This window comes from Nicotiana sylvestris, chromosome 10 (genome assembly GCF_000393655.2).
Source record: "Nicotiana sylvestris chromosome 10, ASM39365v2, whole genome shotgun sequence".
NCBI classification, from domain to species: Eukaryota; Viridiplantae; Streptophyta; class Magnoliopsida; order Solanales; family Solanaceae; genus Nicotiana; species Nicotiana sylvestris.
In genome coordinates this window covers 58,889,346-58,910,744 of record NC_091066.1, presented here as the reverse complement: position 1 = coordinate 58,910,744, position 21,399 = coordinate 58,889,346, and the positions used below count along the sequence as shown (strand labels likewise).

General features: G+C 37.3%; 1 long non-coding RNA gene across 1 annotated transcript; it reads right to left on the bottom strand.

The window, feature by feature from the left end:
• Positions 1-17,778: 17,778 nt before the first annotated feature.
• Positions 17,779-21,157, bottom strand: LOC104225840 (uncharacterized). Its single transcript, XR_710684.1, has 2 exons — positions 18,718-21,157; positions 17,779-18,625 (listed from the first exon to the last, which is right to left on the bottom strand). It is a non-coding gene; the product is annotated as an uncharacterized lncRNA (long non-coding RNA).
• Positions 21,158-21,399: the final 242 nt, after the last annotated feature.

Sequence of the window (21,399 nt, the reverse complement as noted above, 5' to 3'; positions counted from 1 at the left end):
TAAAGAAAATCCTCAGCAGAGTCGCCATGCTGTCGATGCCCCCTTTTTCTCTAACCGTGGGGGTCAGAAATTGGGTATATGACATTGGGAGGACAACTCTATTCCCTTTCGAGAATTGGGTTTAGAAGTTGAAGAGTCTCCACCTAATGAGTATAGTGCATTAGGACACTTTAAGAAGGGTTTGAGATGAAGAGACCAGAGATTAGGGTAAGGGCTAGAAATTATCCCGAGGGGAAGGTATTAGGCACCCCTTAAGATCCACTAGTGTGGTTCCCGACCATGTTACAATTGTGACTTTACAAGTAAACAATCAAGGCTTAAATAAGGATTTGCACATAACATTGCGACCAAGTTGAAAATTTTCGAAGGTAAGTAGAGAGGGCAGAAATTCATGAAAAAGAGATTTGAACAGTTGTACAAGAAGAGATGAAAGCAAATAAAGGAAGGGGAGTCCTAAGTTTATAATTAATATGGATCACTTCAATGCAATACCTAGCGATTACTCCTCAGAAGAGGGGTCGCACATGATATTAACGCATCGGTCATCATATCCATATCTACCCTTCCCACCTCGTTAAGGTGTTAAAGAGCGAAATGGTATCGTTACTTATTGCATGCTATTACCCGTCCCAATCCTATCAGTTCCGGAGGCATATGGGACTACTAATCCTAAAGGGGAGAGAGTTGGGGCTTTTGCGGATTTTCAAAAGGATAAAAAATCTAGGTGACAAGCTATAACAGATAGCAGTTAAAAGGGATACAAATAGCAGTTAAGGCTCAAGTTGGCCTCCTTATTCAAAGCAGCAGATTATTTAGCATGACTTACAAATACTGGTTCGGTCTGTATTAAACATAACATAGGAAGGGTGGCTAACTTATCACATGTTTTTCAGATAAGAGGTCCAAATTAGGCCTGCTGCTGGTTGTAATTATCAAAAGTGATGCAATTATAAAATTTTACCCTAAGACTTGCCTAGGCATTAAACAGAACTTATAGGCATGATATCTATAAGTTTCGGAAATAAAGAAGTAGACTGATTGCAGAAAGGAATTGTCAGTTACAAAAACATAAGTTTTGTAGGTGCTTACGCATTATTGCTACTAATTTTAGACGAATTGGCGATTCAAGTTAGTTAATAGCTCCTATAGGCATGATTTCTAAGTGCCACTGATTTTAAACACTGTTATTATTATACAGAAATCCTATAGGCAGGTCATCTATATGCAAGTGGTTAGTTGTTTAAATCCTATAACAAGTTTTCCTAATGACGGATGCACATGCAAAATTGCAGAAAATCCTATAGACATGGTATCTATATGAAAGTGCAGAAAATCCTATAGGCATAGTATGAAAATGCAAAGTTTCAGTGATTTGTAAAACGCAGAACTTTTAGAGATAGTAATTCCTACAAGCATGATCTCTAGATAGGATACAGAATTTCGGAAATGATAACCCCTATAGGCATGACATCTAACCCTTGCATGCATAGTTCTCTGTCCTTTTCCACTATCCAACCTCAAATGTTTATTACAAGATTATTACAGACCAAAATTAATCAAAAAAATAAAATACATCCGAAATTAGAATTCCAACCAAGGAGGGCCTAATACAGACTCCCGGTCTGACATATGTAGTAAACCATCTTTCAAGGATCCAGGTTCTGAAGCCTTCTCTTATTTGGGATGTGTCAAAGTTCCAAGGAGCTTCAAGAGCTATAGGCAGTGCTTACACCCCAAACACGATTCCAGAGTTATAGTAAAGTGCAGTGCAGAAAAGCCAGCCCTTAGGCATCCAAGTTCAGAGGGAGCTCTACGGTCCCAAAGCATGGCTTACCAGAGAGGGGAAGAACTTAGAACTAGGAATGAGTGAAAAGTGAAAGAGGGATTGGGGAGCCATAGCAAATGGTGGTCATACCCAGCCATAGGTGTTGACTGGCACACCCTTGACGATTTGTTTGGTCCAAACAAGTTAAGAGCAGACCTTAGAGGTCATACCTGAGTCCAGATGGTGATTAGGACACCACCAGACCCAAATCAGGCTCAGCATATAAAGGGGTAAAGGGATGTGGGAATTGATTCTAGTAAAGGGTTCAAAAGAACCTAGTTCAAAGTCATGGGCAACAATAACAGAGTGCTGTCATGGCTAGAACTGTACTCTTATACAAAGGAGTAAAGGGAAGGGAATCACATGAGAAGAGCACATACAGAGTTGCAGAAACATAAGGAAAGAAAGCATAACATACTAAGATGTAAACATATGGTAAAAGAGAGAGTATGACAGGCTAGGAAATAAACACATAGTTAAGGGGGCATTATTTAACTAAGAATGACATACCAGTTGCAAGTACTAGAATAGCAGAACAACAAAAGCAAGTAAACAGCCAGAAGTCAGCAGGAGCAAAATCGAGTCTTCAGCAAATACTTGAGAGTTCAAAGAGAACTCAAGAATGTTTCAGAAAGTAGAAAGAGAAGCAGCAGAGTGCTCAATACTAGAAGTTGAGAAAGTAGTAGTAGAGAAAGTATTGAAAAGTTCGAAGTCTTCTTTGTGTATATGTCCGTTTTAAGTGAAAAAGGGGTAGCCCATTTTATAGTGCAGAAGACAAGTGAGAAGAAGGTAAGAAAATAATTTTGAAAGTCAATCACACAGATTTCCCTTCAGCCAAGGGATTGATTTCAAACGGGCATGACAAATAATGAAAGGATTTTGATTTTAAATCTTTTCTAAGGCAGTATAACAGGGGTAAATACATGAAAATTCATTTAAGGAAATAGTTCAACATTACACGGTTTGGGCTAAATAAGGGAAGGCAATCAATCACAGCCAGTAAAAATCAAGGTTTGAGCCTTGGCATGAATGAATCCAACCAAGAAAAGGTGAAGAGAAACTTAATTTGAAGAAAATCATTAACAATCAATCATACCCTTTTGAAAAGGGACTCGGAATCAATCACAGGCTGGCCAAAGGCCTTTTGAAAGAAGAGAAAGTCATATAAAAACCATACAGAGACAAGGGAGAGTTGTTGCAACACTAGCAAAGAAATCAGAGTAGCAAGGAAAGTTAGGTTCATAGACTCAAAATGAGTCTTTGAAAGAGGGTCAGGGTTCTGAATGGAACCCTAGCCCAAGCACACAACCAAGCTTGTCAAAAACCTCCAACACTAGGGTTTTCTGACTCAAATCAGATACATAGGTGAAGGGCAACAAGTAGAATAGGCTCAATAGCCTCTCTCAGAAACTCATGAGAGAATAAGCAAACAGAGAGAACAACAAGTTGGAAACACAGGGAATACATTTAGGCAAAGCTTTGTTGCTTAAACAAGTTCAGGAGAGACAAGCAATACAGGTTTAGGAAAACAGCAGAAGAATCATGCTTAGGGCTTTAAACAAAAAATCCAGTGAAGGCAGACAAGGAGCAAAAGTTCAGTAAAAAATACAGGTAGAGGGATATGTGAGGGAGACACATAAAGCATGCTTATAGAACCCAGTAGGAGAAAGAACAAAACACAAAACAGAAGAACATGCGTAATAACGACAAAACACAAGAACATAGGAGAAGACATGCGAGGAAAGAACATAAGACATAAGCGAAAAACTCGTAAGAAACATGGCATATACGGATTCACACAAAGAAAAAAAAAGGAGAAGAGACAGAAGTCGTTTTAAGATTTTTGAAAACCCTAAATCGAAACAGACTAGTTTTAAAAAAGAAAAATTGGGGAAAAGTTTTAAAAACTTCGAGTATAACACAGATTTACCACAGATCTAAGAAAATAAAAGAAAAAGGAACCTCGAATAGCTTTAGGGTTCTCAGAAACCCCATAAACGAGAAGGCTTGTAAATGGTCTGGTCTTGAACAGGTCTGAGCTATAGCTATGCTTTTTAAGGCTCGAACACGTCGGAACGGAGCCGGAGAGGCCATAGGACCTCAGATTTGTGGAGGATCTGAACGGGCATCGTTGAGGTCGAACCTCAAAATCTTGAACAACCATGATTTGGGGGTGAAGGGAGGTGAGCATAGGCCGTCCATGGCCTGAGAAGCCATGGACTCCGGTGAGATTTGGTCGGAGAAGACGAGGAAGACGGCTAGGGTATTTGAGTGTTAGAGAGCGTTTGAGAGAAAGGGAGGGTTTGAGGGTGGCGGTCGAAGAGAAATGAGAGATAGGGTTAGGTCGTTCGAAATTAAAAAGGAAAAGAGGAATGAGGGTCGTTGATCATAATGATCAACGATCAGGATCTAAAGATACAAACAGACGGGTTTAGTTAATAGGTCAGGGGTCGGGTTAAATTTGAATTGGGCTGGTCCAATTTGGGCTTGAAATTGGCTGAGATTGAGATGGAATTGTGGTTAAAATTGAAATGAATTGAGGCTAAAATTGAAATAGCCAGTTTTCCCCTATTATTTTATAAAAATAGTAAAAATGTTTTAAAAGCAAATTAAAGGTACTGAGTTAATAAATAATATGTAAACCTTAATTTAAAATATTGGGATCAATTTATATTTAAGAAATACCAAACGAATTTGTAAAAATATGCAAAAAATCATGCCAACTATATCTGAGGTAATTATGAGAATAAAGTAAATTATTTTCCAAAATGACAAGTTTTGGGAATAACTATTGGGATTTTATGATGTAAAAATAGGCCATAAATTAGTTTAAAAATTATTAAAAATGCCAAAACCCTTTGGGGTGCTTATATATGCACATATATGTCATTTTGAAAATATATAGGGAAAAATTGGGTATCAACAAAGAGCAGTGGAGAGGTTGGCCCATGGAGGAGGCTACTTGGGAGACCGAGCGGGAGATGCAGAGCAGATATCCTCACCTGTTTGAGGCTTCAGGTATGTTTCTTGACTCGTTCGCGGACGAACGTTTGTTTAAGTTGGGGACGATGTGACGACCCGTCCAGTCGTCTCATGAGTTACCGCTCCGTTTCCCCCATTTATGTTTCTTTTTGCTTTGTTTATCTGTGTTATGTGGTATCAGGTTGGTCAGATCGAATCCAAAATGATTTTGGTAAGGTTTGAGACACTTAGTCTCTTTTGAGAAAGCATGAGTTAGAAAAGTCAACTGGACGCTGACTTATGTTTTATAGGGCTTGGATGTGAGTTCCGATGGTTCGGATAGCTTGGGAGGTGATTTGGGACTTAGGAGCATTATCAGAATCAGTTTTGGAGGTTCCGAGTAGATTTAGGCCTGAATTGGCGAAGTTGATATTTTAGCAATTTCCGATTGGTAGGTGAGATTTTGATATAGGAGTTGGAAGGTAATTCCTAGAGTTGCAATAGTTTTGTTGTGTCATTTGGGATGTGTGTGCAAAATTTTAGGTCATTCAGACGTGGTTTGGTTTGGTTTTTGATCAAAAGCGGAATTCAGAAGATTTTAGAAAGTTTGGCTTGAATCCGAGGTGTTTTAGATGATTTGATGTTGTTTGAGGTGTTTTGAAGATTGGAACAAGTTTGAATAAGGTATTAGGATATGTTTGTGCTTTTGGTTGCGGTCCTGGGGGCCTCGGGGTGATTTCGGATGGTTGACGGGGAGTTTGAGGAATGTTTGCAGCTGCTGAGCTTTTGTTGCTTCTAGTATTTCCGCACCTACGGATTGGGGACTGCAGGTGCGACACCACACGTGCAGGAGATCGGCCGTAGAAGCAGAAAAAGGGCTTGAGGAGCAGGAACCGCAGAAGCGGCTAAGAAGACTGCATCTACGGAGTCGCATATGCGGATAATGGATCGCAGATGCAAAAATGGGAGTTTAAGTGAGGACCGCAGATGAGGTGGTTTTTGACTGTAGATGCGCTTCTGCAAAAGCAGAAATATAGCCGCAGATGCGAAAATGTCTAGGCAGAAGGTGTAAATTGTGGCCTCGCGAAATTTGAGTTATTTCACCATTTTTGACTTCGGCCTTGGAGCTTTTTGGACGATTTGAAAGAGGGATTTCAACGGAACTTCATTGAGGTAAGGAATTTGGACCTAAAACTCGCTCCTATGCTATTATTTCACGGATTAGAGCTAGAAATTATGGAATTTAAGGGCTAAAATTGGGGAAACTGGGACTTGGAAAATTAGACCTTTGCTTGAGGATTTGAAGGACCATTTGAGGTCAGATTTTGGAACTTTTGATATGTATGAACTCGGGGGGAGATAAGGAATTTATTGATGTAAAAATTAGTGAATTTCAAGACGTGGGACCAGGGGTCGGGTTTTGGTAATTTCGGATTTTTTGGTATAGTTTGATTATTTTTGTTTGGGCTTCATACCCATAGCATATTTTGACGTCCTCATTCCGATTTTGGATAGATTCGACGCGAGTGGAGGCCGATTCGAGGGGCAAAGGCATCGCGAGCTAGAGATTTGACCTATTCGAGGTGAGTAATGATTGTAAATGATGTTCTAAGGATTTCAAACCCCAGATTTGCACATCGTAGTGCTATATTCAGGTGAGGCACACGCTTAATGACGAGCGTGGGGTCGTGCACTATTGGGGATTGTAACTTGGTCCGTCTCGATTGAAGATTTTACCATGTATTTGACTGAAATCTATTTGCTATCATCATTACTTGTTCTGAATGCTATATTTGCGCTTCGTGCCAACTATTTGAACCCTTCGGGGATTTTTACTAGTATTTCCTTACTGTTTTGACTTTATACTTCAACTTAGTCATGTTATATTTCACTGTTTTTGTACTCAGCCATGTTTACTCTGTTTTTATACTTAAATGATATTTTTGGGCTGAGAATCATGTTTTACTATTGCCCGAGTGGCTTGTAAGGATTTTGACTGAGTAAGGCCGAGGGCCTATGTTGTGAGGAAACATTTGATACTGATTATGAGGCCGAGGGCCTGAGATATGTACGCCACGAGTTGGCTTGATTGATATGAGGCCGAGGGCCCAGCGATGATGCCACGAGATGGATTCATATTGCGCTTGGACCGTAAGGGGCCCCTCCCGGAGTCTGTACACCCCCAGTAAGTGCGGGTACCCATTGTGATGTGAGATTGAGCCCGAGGGGCTGGTATTGTTCTGAGATGTTGCCCGAGGGGCGAATTTGTTGATACTGTGCCCGAGGGGCGAACCTTTATGTGTTTATTTTTCATAATTGACTGTCGATTACCTGATTAATTGTTGAAAAAGGTTTTTCATGAAGTAAATTTTGAGTTAAAGGATTTTGCCTATCTTTCACTGATTCACTGATTTTTAAATGGTTTTACTGCTTCATTATATAATGCTTTGTGTTGTACGTGATTTCTTGCTTTCAGTCTTTATTTACATTTGTTACTCACTGAGTTGGAGTACTCACTTTACTCCGTGCACCACGTATGTTGATTCAGGCGTTGCAGATCCTGCTAGTGCGAGTTGAGAGCTCCCGGCAGATATCGGAGTCTACGAGGTAGCTGCTTGACGTACGTAATCCCGTGTTTCTCTCTCTTTATCATTTTTATCTCTTATCAGACATTTGTAATAGTTTGCAAACTTTTCAGACTTGTATTGGGTTTTATAGAAGCTCATGACTAGTGACACCTCGGTATCAGACTGTGTTTGGGCTGTATTCTGCATATTATACTATTATTTGCTTAAACTTTGGTTTACTTATTCATGTTTAGACTGTTTCTTAAATGCTTAATTGGTAATAATCGGATAATGGGAAGTGTCGGTTGGCCTTATCTTGATGAGAGGTGCCATCACGACCGGGTCCGGGTTTGGATCTTGACATTAAAACAATAAGCACCAAAGTTACTAATAAGTGAAGTTTTCTTCTTGATCCTTGGGGTGCATCCTTATTTGATTATACCCAGAAATACACATCAAGGAAACACATCAAATCATATCCAGCCATGGCATCAATCTTTTGGTCGATATTCGTCAACAGGAAAGAGTCTTTAGGGAAAGCATTATTCAAAGACAGTAATCACGAAATAATCACGAAAAGGGTACAACTAAACACAGAGATAGCAACCGGAGATCTCCCAGTATACCGTTCTGTAGTCACCAAATATAAATATACAGTGGATCGCCCCGGTGCAGTCTCTTAGTCCAACTCATAATGCCCGAGGATCTACCAGAAATCTGATCCGTAGTACCAAATGTAAATATCTAGTACAACGGGAATCTACCGGGTGTAGTCACATAGTTCCAAGTAAATGTACAGGCGGATCTATCGGAATACAAATCCGTAGTCCCAAAGTAAACATGCAGGGGGATCTACCGGGATACTATCCCGTAGTCCCAAAGTAAACACACAACAACAACAACGAAGAATACACAATTCAATTCAAATTCCATACTAAGGTACAACAGGTACTTATAGCCTAGCATGCTGCACATAATCCAAATAAGGCAGTTTGAGCAAGTAAAGCAATTACGTCAATTAGACATGCTTCCCTAAGCTAGCAACAGGCTTAAATTGCAAGTATTATAAACAAGAAAAAGAAACACAATTAAAAGTACTAAAAAAAACTGGATTTTCAACAATTAGCACAAGTACGCACTCGTCACCTCACGTACAATGCATTTCAAATATCAATAATACCAAATCCTAAGGGGAGTTTCCCCCACACAAGGTTAGGCAAGCCACTTACCTCGAACCGGCTCAATAATCAACCTGAAACCATGTTCTTGCCACGAGTACTCGACTCTTAATGGCCCAAATCTATTCGATTCAATTGAATAATGTAAATAACACTTCAAGTAACTGATTCCACTAATAAATTCTAAGCTATTACGCGAAATTAGGTAAAATGACCAAAATGCCCTCAGGGCCCACGTCTTAGAATCAGGTAAAATTTATAATTCCAGAATCCTCATACTCTCATAAGTCTAACCGTATAAAAATTATCCAAATCCAATGTCAAATTCCCAATCAAAACGCAAAATTTAGGTCTAAGAACTCTTCTCCAATTTTCATCCAAATTTCGAAATTAAATGATGAATTCATGTTTAGATTAATGGGTTAGAATAAAAAAGGAGTTAAGAATCGTTACTCAATCGATATCTCTAAAAATCCCTCAAAACCTCGCTCAGATCCGAGCTCCTAAGCTCTAGTTTTCACAAATGGCTAAACCCTCGATTTTGAACGTAAACATTCTGCCCAGGCGCGTTCTTCTTCACGAACGTGAGACAACGGTCACGAACGCAATGCACTAAAGTTCCACTGGCCAGTCTCCCTCTTCACGAACGCGATGCCCGAGCCGCAAATACGATGGTCATTTCTCTTCTCCTACGAGAACACGAGACTGCCTTCGCAAATGCTTAGGCACAAGGTCCCACAGCCTCGTGAATGCGGGAGCTCCTTCACGAACGCAAAGCATTAATTCCTCACCAGCCCCATCTCCTCTTCGCAAATGCGACACCCCACTTGCGAACACGAAGAAGGAAACCAGAACTGACAGCTGCAATATTTTGCTGCAATTTCTAAGTTCCAAAAATGACCCGTTGAGCATCCGAAACACACCCGAAGCCCCCGAGACCTAAACCAAAAATGCCAATCAATCCTAAAACATCATTCAAACTTGTTCCAGCCTTCGGAACGCTCAAAACTCAAAGTATAAATCAATTCATTTTTTGTGAAAGAATAGTAAGAGTATAATTCCGGTTTTAATAATGAAAGACATATAATTTGTAAGACAAAGAAAAATATGCTTATGCTGTTATTCACAAGGGAAATCCTTAACCAAAAATCAAACTACTGGTCTTAACGCCCAAGCCCATTCGCCCAGACCCAGACTTGCTCAAGTGATACCTATATTGGGCCTTGTTACATGTCTGGCCCAACTCATGCTTCATTCAATCAATTTTGCAAATAATAAACTAGGTTTATTACAAAGAGGTCTCATGCTATAAACCAAACTAATAATCAAACGTAATCAAATCTTAAAATCAGAATATTCCAACAGTCCTTTACTAGTGAATGTCCCTGAATTTACAGAAGGAATTTTTTTTAACTAACAGTCCATCATTCCAACATTCCATTATAACTAACACCTAAAGCAAACAAAAGAAAAATTTCTCCTAACTTCAGGTTTTTCTCCTGCCACCAGATTCCTCAAACTAAAGCTTCAAACTTGCAAAAAATCAGTTGTATAGTTGTTTCTCACAAGTCAGCATTTCAACTTCCAGCCTTGAGATTGCTTGACTTTGTTGTCACTCACATACAAAATAGCCAAGGTAAAAGCAGGTTTCAGCATTTATTGAGATTCATTAACTAGCATGCTTTTAACCTAAATAATAAATAATCAGAGAGAGAGAGGAGACCATTTCAGCACTTGGATATCCATTTTAAGCAAAATAAATCTACCACATTTATACTAAAAGTAAACAAGTATCACTTGGAAAACTCATTCAGTATACACATTGGTTGTAATATTCACTAATGCTATATAACTTCAAAATAGAGATTATATAAGAGGAGGTGGGATTAATATTTTGTAGCAGCAAAACAAGTAGTAAACAAGGTGGAATACTAATCAGATTTTGAAGAGAGAAACAACCCAACAAAACCCAGCAGCAACAACAAAACCAAAACATCAACAATAAACCAAAATGTACCCAGAAATGCAACCAACGAACCAGCCTTAAACCAAAAAATCTCAGCTAAAGACACAAGTTTTCAGAGTATTTTTGTGTTCATGTTGGTATTTTGCAGAATCAGTATATATTTTTGAACAGTAGATATTTTTCAGAATTTTTTGTGCAGAGAATGCTAATGATTGTGTGTGTGTGTGTGAGTGAGGGAATATTTTCCTTTTATAGAGTGCACAAAAAGGCATATTATAACCTAAAATTCTGAACTTTCAGGATAGTACAACATCTTTTATATAGTTGTCTGTCCTTTTTCTTATCCAATACCAGCATTTTCATGCTAATAATGGGGACATCTATCATATACTAGAACATTTTGATATTTTCTCATTTGAAACCCCCAATTTACCCTTCTAAATTCTGCTTATTGCAATTTTAACCTAAATTCTGATTATTTGACTACCCTTTAACCCCTTCTAGAACCTCCTAGAACCAACTAGGCCATTCAAACCTTGGATTCCCTAAATTGGTTTTCCAATTAACCCTTTAAGGTTCTCAAAATTACCCTATCAAATTCCTTCAATTTAAATCGGCATTCAGAAATCAAACAATCAAAAAAAAATCAAGAATGAAAGCAGAAATGAGCTACTACTCAGACCAAACTAGATTAATGAACTAATTAAAAAGATGGTTCAATGTAATTAGACTAATTATCATGCATTTAACTCAAATAAACTTATTTTAATAGAACTAATAAAATTAATAGCTAAAATAGACTGAGCTTTCAGGAAAAAAGAAAAAAAAACATTAAGAACAAATAAATGGGAAAAGAAGACATGCTGATTTTGGACGAAAATTGGTGAATAATTGAGATGTAACAAACGAGCCATTGGGCTTTGACACTTGGCTAGTCGGTCACTGTCGAGGAATCATAATCCGGCGGGTTTTTGGAAATGAACCAAAATCAACATCAATCGGTCGTTCTTGTTAAGAACGATCGACCAATGTAAATTTTGGGTCAAAACTTTGAAGAAACGCCAGTGGAACAGAAAAAGGGAAAAATTAGGATTTTTGGAGATTTCTCAGATTTAAAATTGGACCAAATTGGCGAGGATTTTGGGACAATCGATGACAGAATAGTGATGAGGGGAGGCTGGGGATTGTAGGGTATGAATTTGGGGCTTTTTGGGTATTTAGGGTTTTGGGATTCTGAATTTAGATCTAAAATTCGAAGATTTTGGTAGGGATTTGGAGGCGGTGGCTTGGAGATTTTGAAAGGGTAGGGAAAGGGGATCATAGGGTGTAATTTTGGTGGGGTTTGGGGTGTCGCTGCCACCGTAGGGAATTTTCGGTGGCGGTTTAGGGCGGAGGTTCAGAGAAGGTAAGAGAGAGTGACAGAGATGAAGTGAGGGGGCTTTTGGGGGGGTAGGGGGTCCGGTTAGGACAATTTTATATGGATGGGAAAGTTAGTTCCCATCCGTTCGATCAAACAAGATCAATAGATGGGATTTAGTGAGCATGAAAACGGTGTCGTTTGGCTTCAGATGATCAGGTCTGGACCGGGTATGACTGGTTTTGGGTCTGAGTTTGGGATGTGTTTGGGAAAATTGGGCTGGTTTGGTGTAAAATTAAACCAATTTCAAATTTAAGAAAACCTCTCTTCAAATAAACCTTTATTTCCTTTTTCTTTTTCTTTTTCTTTTTCTTTTTCTTTTTCTTTAATTAAAATCCTAAATTAATCTAAAATTATAAAATTAAGCTAAATATCTAATTACAATTATTATAAAATTACTTGATCCTAAATTAAAAGGGAAAAATCACTAATCTAAAAATTAAAAGATAAAAAAAATGTAAAATGGGCCATTTTTGTGATTTTTATTTTTAATAAAGTACATAATTAATTAATTAATCCTAAAAATGAAAAAACAAAACCTAAATGCAACACATGATATTTTTGGCATTTTTCAAGATTAAAAATTAAATGTGCCAAAAATGCAAACAATTAATAAAATCTACAAAAATTCATATAAAATGGTAAACAATTGGAAAAAATCTATTTTCTTGGATTTTATAGGAGTAATTCATATATGGCAAAAATCACATGCCCACACTAGGTATCTAGCGAGGTGAAGCCAGCGAATTCCTTGGCGTCGCCTGGTGGTTGAGCTCACTGGGAAGGTCGTTAGGTCTGCTAGTGCTGCTCGCCTTGTTATTGCTCCAATATATCACTTTGCCAAACTTGTTGCATGTTGTGAATGTTCATTTGCCTCATTTGTTTCATGCTTGTGTATGCCATCTTTCTTCCTTCAAAAGAATGAGCACATAGTGCTAATACCACCCATAGAAGTCGTAATAAATGGCAAGGCATGAGTACAATAATATCTCCTGCAAAAAAGAACACAAGGTTAGTAGAAAAAATAATCATCATGTACTCCTCCCAATGGATTTGTACATGATGATCTAATGAATTCCCCAATTCTCGACTCCACCTTTCCTAATTACTCTTTAATTCTTTGCAACTTTCACCCGTAAATACAGACATTGGAGCTTATTACCATTCACTATCTTTCTTCTTTGTACATCCAACTCCCAAAATTCATGGCATTCAAAATTGCCCACATCAAGTGCATAGTTGGTAAGGTGATCTGCTAGTTTGTTCCCCTCCCTATATATGTGTGACACCATATGACTACAATCATTCAATAACCTTTTAATCTCCTCCAACTGACCTACAATACGCCAAGGAGGTTTCCATAAACCCTCTATTATAGTCTTAAGCAACATTGAATCATTTTGGAGCCAAATCTGATCATATTGATGCAACCTACTATATCTCAATGCTTCCAGGATTGCCAAAATTTCTGCCTCTATATTTGTAACCTCATCGATCTCCCTTCCTGCATCGTATATGACATCTCCATATTCATCCCTTAGAAAGAATCCTATAGCACTCCTTTCAGGATTTCCCCTAGATGCTCTAACAGTATTGATTTTGATCCACCCTTCCATGGGAAACTCCCATATCACCTTCTCATACTTCAAACGTGGAGTATATTTTTCCATCATGGAAATCAACTCTTGCCACTTATAAGAAATATTATGTAGTCCTGGCTTTCGTACACATACCAGAGCTTGTAAGATGGCTGAAACTTGGTAAATCACTCTACTAATTGTCATTGCCTCCCCATATTTTAAGTTGTCCCTTCTCTTCCACAACTCCCAAACAATACATGAAGGTAAAACTTGCATAATAGGCTTCAACCTATGGGTAGTCCAACATCTAGTGATTGTCTGGTGCAGTGATAGTCCTTCCAAAGATATACCTGCCCTCGATAGCAAATATTTTCATACACATCTTGCAGCCTCAGACGTGAAGAACAAATGCTGCAACGATTCTTGCCTAGGTTGAACACAACACCAACACTTTGAAGGCATAAAATAACTCAGCCTTCTCATGAAATCATCCAAAGGTAGTTTTGCTCTCCAAACCTTCCACATGAACACAAAACCAACACTTTAAAATGCCTATGTAAGTTAGTTTGATCTGACATTTAAATTTCAAATTTATGGTTTTAGATATGTAATATTTATATGGCTATAAAAATATATTAACGTACAAAAATTATTGTTTTCAAATATAAATATATGTTATTTCGTTTTAGACGAATTAACATAATGTGACATAAAATAAAACGAATAAAATATATATGATTGAGGTTAGCAAATTAATGTTTTGGTTGACTTTATGTTAATAAATTCGCAGATTAATAGCTTCGTGAATTTAGTTAGCGGTTTGAAAGGACCTGGAAGTCAACATAGGCATTTTAAGACTAGTTCAGTGGTCCGCAAAGTTCGGTTACCAAGTTTAAGATAAGGAGTTGATATTCGATGAGATTGCCGTTAAATTGGTGAAATTATTTACAATGTGTGAGACATACCATGTAATACTTATGTGAGGGACTAATAAATGGAGTGTGGGCCCTAAAATGGCCAAGAAATTCAAGCTGTCTGCCTTTCTCTACAAAACCCCAACCGTTATTTGTCTTTTAATTTAGATAACAAATAGATTGAACGAAAAAAATGATAATAATTATAATTTGGCGCTGGCAATAGGGAGGCGATGGCGTGAAACATTGGACTGTGAAGGCATAAAGAAATGGGACGATGGGTCAAGAGCAAGGGTTTTGGTCAAAAAGGAATTAAGGAAAAATGAAAAAAAAACAAAGAGAATAAATTATATGTGCTGTGTTATGCTGTCTATTCACGTAGGGGAACCAAAATTTTAATAGTGTTGAGAATAGGGCTTTTTCCTTCGCAAGCAAGGAGGAAAGTTTGTCCTTTGCCACTTGCACTTGGCCTCTTGTGTGGCATTTTGATTATTTATACGACTAGTTAACTTATTCGCGCTTCGCACGGTAAAAAATGAATCCACCAACAACTTTTTTGTAAATTTAGGCTGAGAGAGAAGAGTGTGTGCGTGTGTATATATATATATATATATATAAAGATAAGACATACGTAGGGAAAAAATATTAAAAAAAGAAAATCACTAAGGAAAAATTACATTTGCGAACTAAAATAGGAATAAATCTAAAAAAAGTATCGAACTTTTTGTACTTATATATATACTGGCAGTATGCTGGGGAGCCAAAAAAAAATCTTCTTAATTGGAAGAAAAGTTTCATCCCTATTTAAATACTATCGTAAATTATATTAACTATATGTATTAGTAATTGTATTTAAAGACTTTTGAGATTTGAAGAATAAGAAAGCCAAAAATGTCAACAAATAAATAGGTATTCATAAGATACCATGTTACCTCTAATAAAAAAGTACTATACAAGTACCAAAATGAAAAGTAGTGGATATTTAAAGTGATGTCGGAAAAGACCACAGAAATGGATATTTTATTAATATTAATAAATATTAATTTTAATTGTAGAGGATAGTTGATTAATCCTATTTAGAGACGTTTTGGCTATTTAAATAAAGTAAATGCCAAAATGGGGGAAACTTTCTAGTTTCAAACAATTAAAAGCGTAAGATGAGATTTTACTCCCTCCTAAAAATGACCCAATGAATCTGCAATTCAAATGGGAAAAAGACAATTTTCTTGTGCCCAAGTCAATGCTATAATGTATAAAACAGAAAGCCGAAAAAGAAAAAAATTAAACGGGATGATCAAGACATCAGACATAGAGAGGCATCAACTTTTGGTTATCATACAGTGTTAACAAACTTGCCATTAGACTTCAGTAGTCACCGGCTGATCAAGCATTCTAACACATGTTACGTATAGTATTAACTAATATAATCTAGATGTAATAAGAAGTTATGATAAACACATAGAATGTCTCAATTACTTCATTAAAGAGAAAGCAACTAACATGGTAAACAACGAAGATAGACACAGGTATTTGCAGATCACACCATGGCCTTCAAAGAAAAATGCATACTAAATGTGGGTTACGATGACATCTTACGGACATGCAAACTTACAATCATAAACTAAATAACTTTGCCAGATGACAGGGTGTACGGATAAAAAAATCCCACTCATGGAATGAAATGCACACGAACATAAAATAAATCACAAAATTAGTGAGATTCCACCATGGCCCAAAAGAAAAAAATGTTCGGGACATGCTCCTGCAATTTCCTCGTTCTTTCACTAATTTGAGTTCAATTTACCACCACATGAATAAAAGCATTAGTAAAAGAAAGAAAAAAAAGTCGCTCAAGCACAAGACTTCCTTCATGGTATATTAAATATAAATAAAAGAACACAATCAAATAGAAGTCCAAGGAAATTTGTCAACTGATTAAAGTTTTGTATAGAATTGCAAATGAAGTCAATCAAATACTTCATGGAAACTTCTTTAAGAGATAAAATATACATTTACTGATTACTGGTTGTAGGTACCTCTACCAATTCACTTACAACCTCGTTCAATCCACTTCTTTTCTGTTGAAGCGAAAGCTAATTCTTCTATATTTTCATATCACTTTAATTTGTTAGTGTTGAAAGCTTACGAGAATTTCCCGCAACAACTTGGAATAATGTTTATAATAGATACAACATGAAGCTGCGGATAGAAGAAGACACTATATTGCTTTTATGAGAATTAATTGTTGTAACTGCCCCCTCTTTTTGGAAGAACACGGTCTTTGAGAACATAAATTTTAATGTTAAATGGAAGTTTTATATCATAGTAATAGAGAACATAAATAAATGGAAAAAATAGGAAAAATGGCAAAAAAAGAAAAACAGGAAAAAAGATAAATGACAATCCTTATATATGGAAGGTGTCACGTCACCTCTTCCATTCCCAGCTTTATATATTATATAGATTCTTTGTAAAAATAGACATACATAAGTTTTAGGCAAAGCTAGCGAGTGGAGTGGCGTGGCACCCCCTAGGGTCTTAATAGATCCGTCTCTAGTCATATATGACGGTGAAATAACATTATATAACTAGTTAAATACTGTGCGCGGCGAAAGAAAGAGTGGTATAAAATTGCATACCGCTGAATATAGTCTATTACATACATAACTAACAAAAACGAGTACGTCTAGGAAAGCCATGTTAGCAAACGCATATGACGAACTGATGAAGTCAAATGCAGCATGCTCTTAGATATGGCAATGAATAACATGACATGGAAGTCGTCGACATTGTTCTCCATTAAAATTTACTTTTATATTTACACGTGTACGAGAACAACGGCAAAGGTGTCTCCTAATTTTCTTGACGGTTATTTGTATTCGGATGATGGAGATATTCGTGCATCTCCAATACTTGGTCAATTATATATATTTTTTCGAAACTGCTATAAATGATGAAATTAATTGATTCATTTAAATGAATATTTTTGCGCCTATATCTACCCAAGCAAACAAATCTAAAACGGATTCATTCATTTCACAAAAACTTATCTATCACTAGGAATTTGTTTGCCTGTAAAAAGTTACAGTTAAATTTGTATACATAATTTATAGACACATAGATTAAGATGATCTGACTAGTGAAATTATGAATATTAAAGGAAATAAAATAAACATAATTTAGGATAGAACAAATCTGAAATTCGATTAGATTCCACTGGCATCAAGATGACCGGAAAGCTTCTACAATAGCCTTTTTGTATAAACTAAAGGGAATCATAGAAAGAGAGATAGCTCTTGTAGTTCTTGTATTTTCCCCCCTACAATGAGTACAAAAATTAATATTTATAGTTAAATTTGAGGGGACAAAATCCTCAAATCTCGTCCTCTTAAATATGAATAAAAATCCATCTCAATGGCTACATAAGTTGGGAAAAAATGCTAAAGTAGAGGAAGATGAAAGGTACATGTGCAGAAAGATGCATGTTGTTGTTGATTAGACATTCAACAGAAAGAGCATTCATTTTCCTCCAATCTTTCTCCGTAGCCAGAGCTTTCAAATAATTGGCTACCCTAACCTATTTAGGGAGAATGTGGAATTCATCTAAAACTCCAATGGTAACACTTCCTTTACCATCAGGGTCCCGGATTGAAGCCGGGAAGACATTATCTATGTTTCCATGGTCACGTGATAGGGGGAAACGAGCACCTTGCTCTTGGTCAGTGGTAACGGGCGGTGGAGCAGAAGCCCTTGGTGGAGAAGAAGTTGGGGCAGCACTTGGAGTAGTACCCTTCTAGCCATTAGAAACAACCGGAGCCTAGAAAGAAAGGTCTGTTTTTTCAGCCAATTCAGACTTTCGAAAGAGTCTTTTCACTTCCTCCGGATAAACTATTGAAGCTCTTCTTCTTCTTTTTCTTTGAAGTGAAACTGTTTCAGCGTCATTCTCGATTTCTTCCTAATCAAGGACCATAATGTTTGGTCCTTTAGGAATTTCCTCTACAACCAGGGGCTGCACTTTCGCCTCAACTTTATAGGAGTGCTTTATTTTAGCCTTCTTGCCCTCAGGCTGGGGACTGGTGGATGGTTCAGCTTCACCAGCAACAAAAGCTACATCACGAGCCCTTTTCTAGTCAAGTAATTCTTGAAGTTGTTGTTGGCCCACCTTTTTATCGAGCGAAACTTCAATGACCAAAAAAACAGATGACCCTACAAGAAGGCTTGAAGTTGCAACACAAAACGGGAAAAGTCAATAGTATATTACCAAATAAAGGCACGTGTTAACAAAAAGGAAAGACGAAGGTATTCCCACCATGATTCTTGCACTTCCAATTTTTCTTTATGGAAATTTCTTTTCACGTTCGGAGTTTCAGCGTGGAAGAGTCCAAAATCTTTTGAACCCAATGGGTTAGATTTTCAACTACTGGGGAGCCAACGAATAGCTAAAATAGAAGGAAGAAGAGTTCAGGAAAATGAGAAAGTATTTCAAAATGATAAAAAAAGAGATATTTAAAAAAACAAACAAGTATAATTCCAAGTTTTGGGAATTGGGGATGCTGGTGGTGATATAATATCCCTGGGAGCAACGACAACAAGCTCTGGCATTGTGACCACATTTACTGAGTTTGATCATGCATACTCGAAAGATATTGAGAGTATAAAGGCGGATAAGGTGTACAAGGGTAGGATTTTCTTGTGCCCGGGAGCATAACTATCGGAGACACGCTATCATATGCCATATCGCCGGACCCACTTGAGCCAAACAAACTTGATAGTTCCGGTAGAATTCCAGAATAACGTGGTCAATTTCTTTATCAAGCTTGAGGATAAAAGAGTATGTATAAACAAAAACGCACCTTGATTTACTGAAAGTTACCCTCTCTGCATCGAGGGGACCAGAACCTTAATATTTTTCCACCCACAGTCTTTCTTTACAACAGGAATATTGATCGGTCGAATAGATCAAGGATACTCACCAACCACTCTATTCCTATCATTTTCAGGGTTAGAGGAAGGATTTTGGACCTATCCTTTTTAAAGGACCATTCTTTAAAAATGATCGTATTTGTTGAGAGAAGCTCAGCATTGGAATTTTTAGGTTTACTTTCTTTGACGGTCCACTACCAATGCAAGTTCCGGCGCCAGTGGTTAAAGGAAAAGATGAAGTCGTGACCACAACAATATCGTATTGTTTGGTGGCAGAAAATGAGTAGTCGAAGATGGAAACAACAAAAGACATAGTGGCAGAAATAGTGAAATTTGTTATTCAAACTCGAAATTTTTTCTGAGAAAAGGAAGTTGTAAAGAGTTCAAAGATTTGTTGAAGAGATTCGAAAAAAAAGTAAGTAAAAAATTGGTAAGAAGGATAAGTTTATAGGCAGTTCAGCAAAGCCATCATTTCCTTGGTAACTGGCAAAACATTTCATCAAATCATGGGGAGACACTTTTTAAGCTCCTTAAATGCATAAAGACGTGTGTCCTTTCAAGTATCAAAATCTTTCCGAGAACTTTTCTGTCAAAAAAGTGGATGTCTTATCTACTTTTCGGTCCCATTAAATTGAGTGATCAAAAAGTAGGGGACTATCTGTATTGAGTAAGATTTAGAGTTTATAGGTGGACGTTTCGCAAGTAGACACATGATAGTGATGACAAAATGGAGATGAGTCAGCAAATAATTAATATCGAATATGGATATGTTACCGGTATTATACAAATTCCGAGAACATAAATATCAGAGAAGTGAAGTTCAAAGCAAGGTGCAGTTTGAAGAAACTAACATCAAAGGAACAGTTGTTACGGAAAATTTTCTTTGTTCTTATTTTTCATCCATATCTCTTATAGTTTTAAAATTAACCGTACATGCTAACCTTCTAGCCTCCAAGGGTATCCAAAGGATAATAATAGAGAGAAAAAAAAATACTTTAGTCTGAGCATGACCAACTTGTTGAGCGCCTTCCATCCTTAGAGGCCAAACTTACACAGATAGAGGAGCTCGACGCCTAGTTGGAGCAAACAGAGCAAGAAAAAAAATCTCATAATCAGGGAGCCACTCAGCTACACGCCGAACTTGCCAAACTAAAGGGAAAATAGGCAAAGTTGCAAGATGTTGTTTCTTCGATTGATAAACATGAGTCGGCTTCTAAGGAAAGGATCAAAACCTTGGAAGGTAACTTGCACTCTAAAGCCGAAGAAGATACTGTGACCAAAGATAAAAGAGCCAAAATAGTGAAAAATATCCAAAAGGTCATGGAATAAAATTGGGAACATGCAAAAACTAGTTCTGACATGGTGGAGACCTACAAAATTTTAAATATCGACCACGAGTGGCTGCAACAAATAATTAAAGAACTCTAAGCTAGATTTCGTGCTTAAGAGGATTACTTACTGCTTGAGAAGACTCATGCTGTTTACAACATGCGAAGGAGACTCTAGAGGATGCCAAAATTGGCATTGAAAATATGGATGATTGCATTTCTGAGGCTCGTGCTTTGGAAACAATCTTCTTCGAGAATGTACTTACCCGACCTACTGCTTCAAGTTCTTCAAAAACTTGCTCCGAATCCTCAGAGTTTGAAAAGGAAGGTGAAGATGTTGAGCACAAAGATAAGCAGCCTTCGGCTCCGAAAGATGTAGACCCGGGGAATGCTTCAAACTTAGAAACCTCTCAACCTTCATTCTCTACTGATAAACCAAATTAATTTATCTTATAATGTTGATGTTTTTTTTAACAACACTTATACCTATTCCGGACTCTCTTTGGGCCCAAGGTTTTGAAATGAAAAGTATTTTTTCCCCTTAGCTTCTCGGTGTTTTAAGTTAGAAAAAGATATCTCTTTGATCCATATTTTTTCTATTGATTAAGTATGGGAATTTTAGCAATTGGTTGACTTTATTACCAAGTATCCATGCTTTCGATTTTTTTAATCTTTAATCGGAAAGGTTTCATATTAGAGGGCCCTTATGTTTACGGTGCTCTTGAAAATGACGTCTCCTG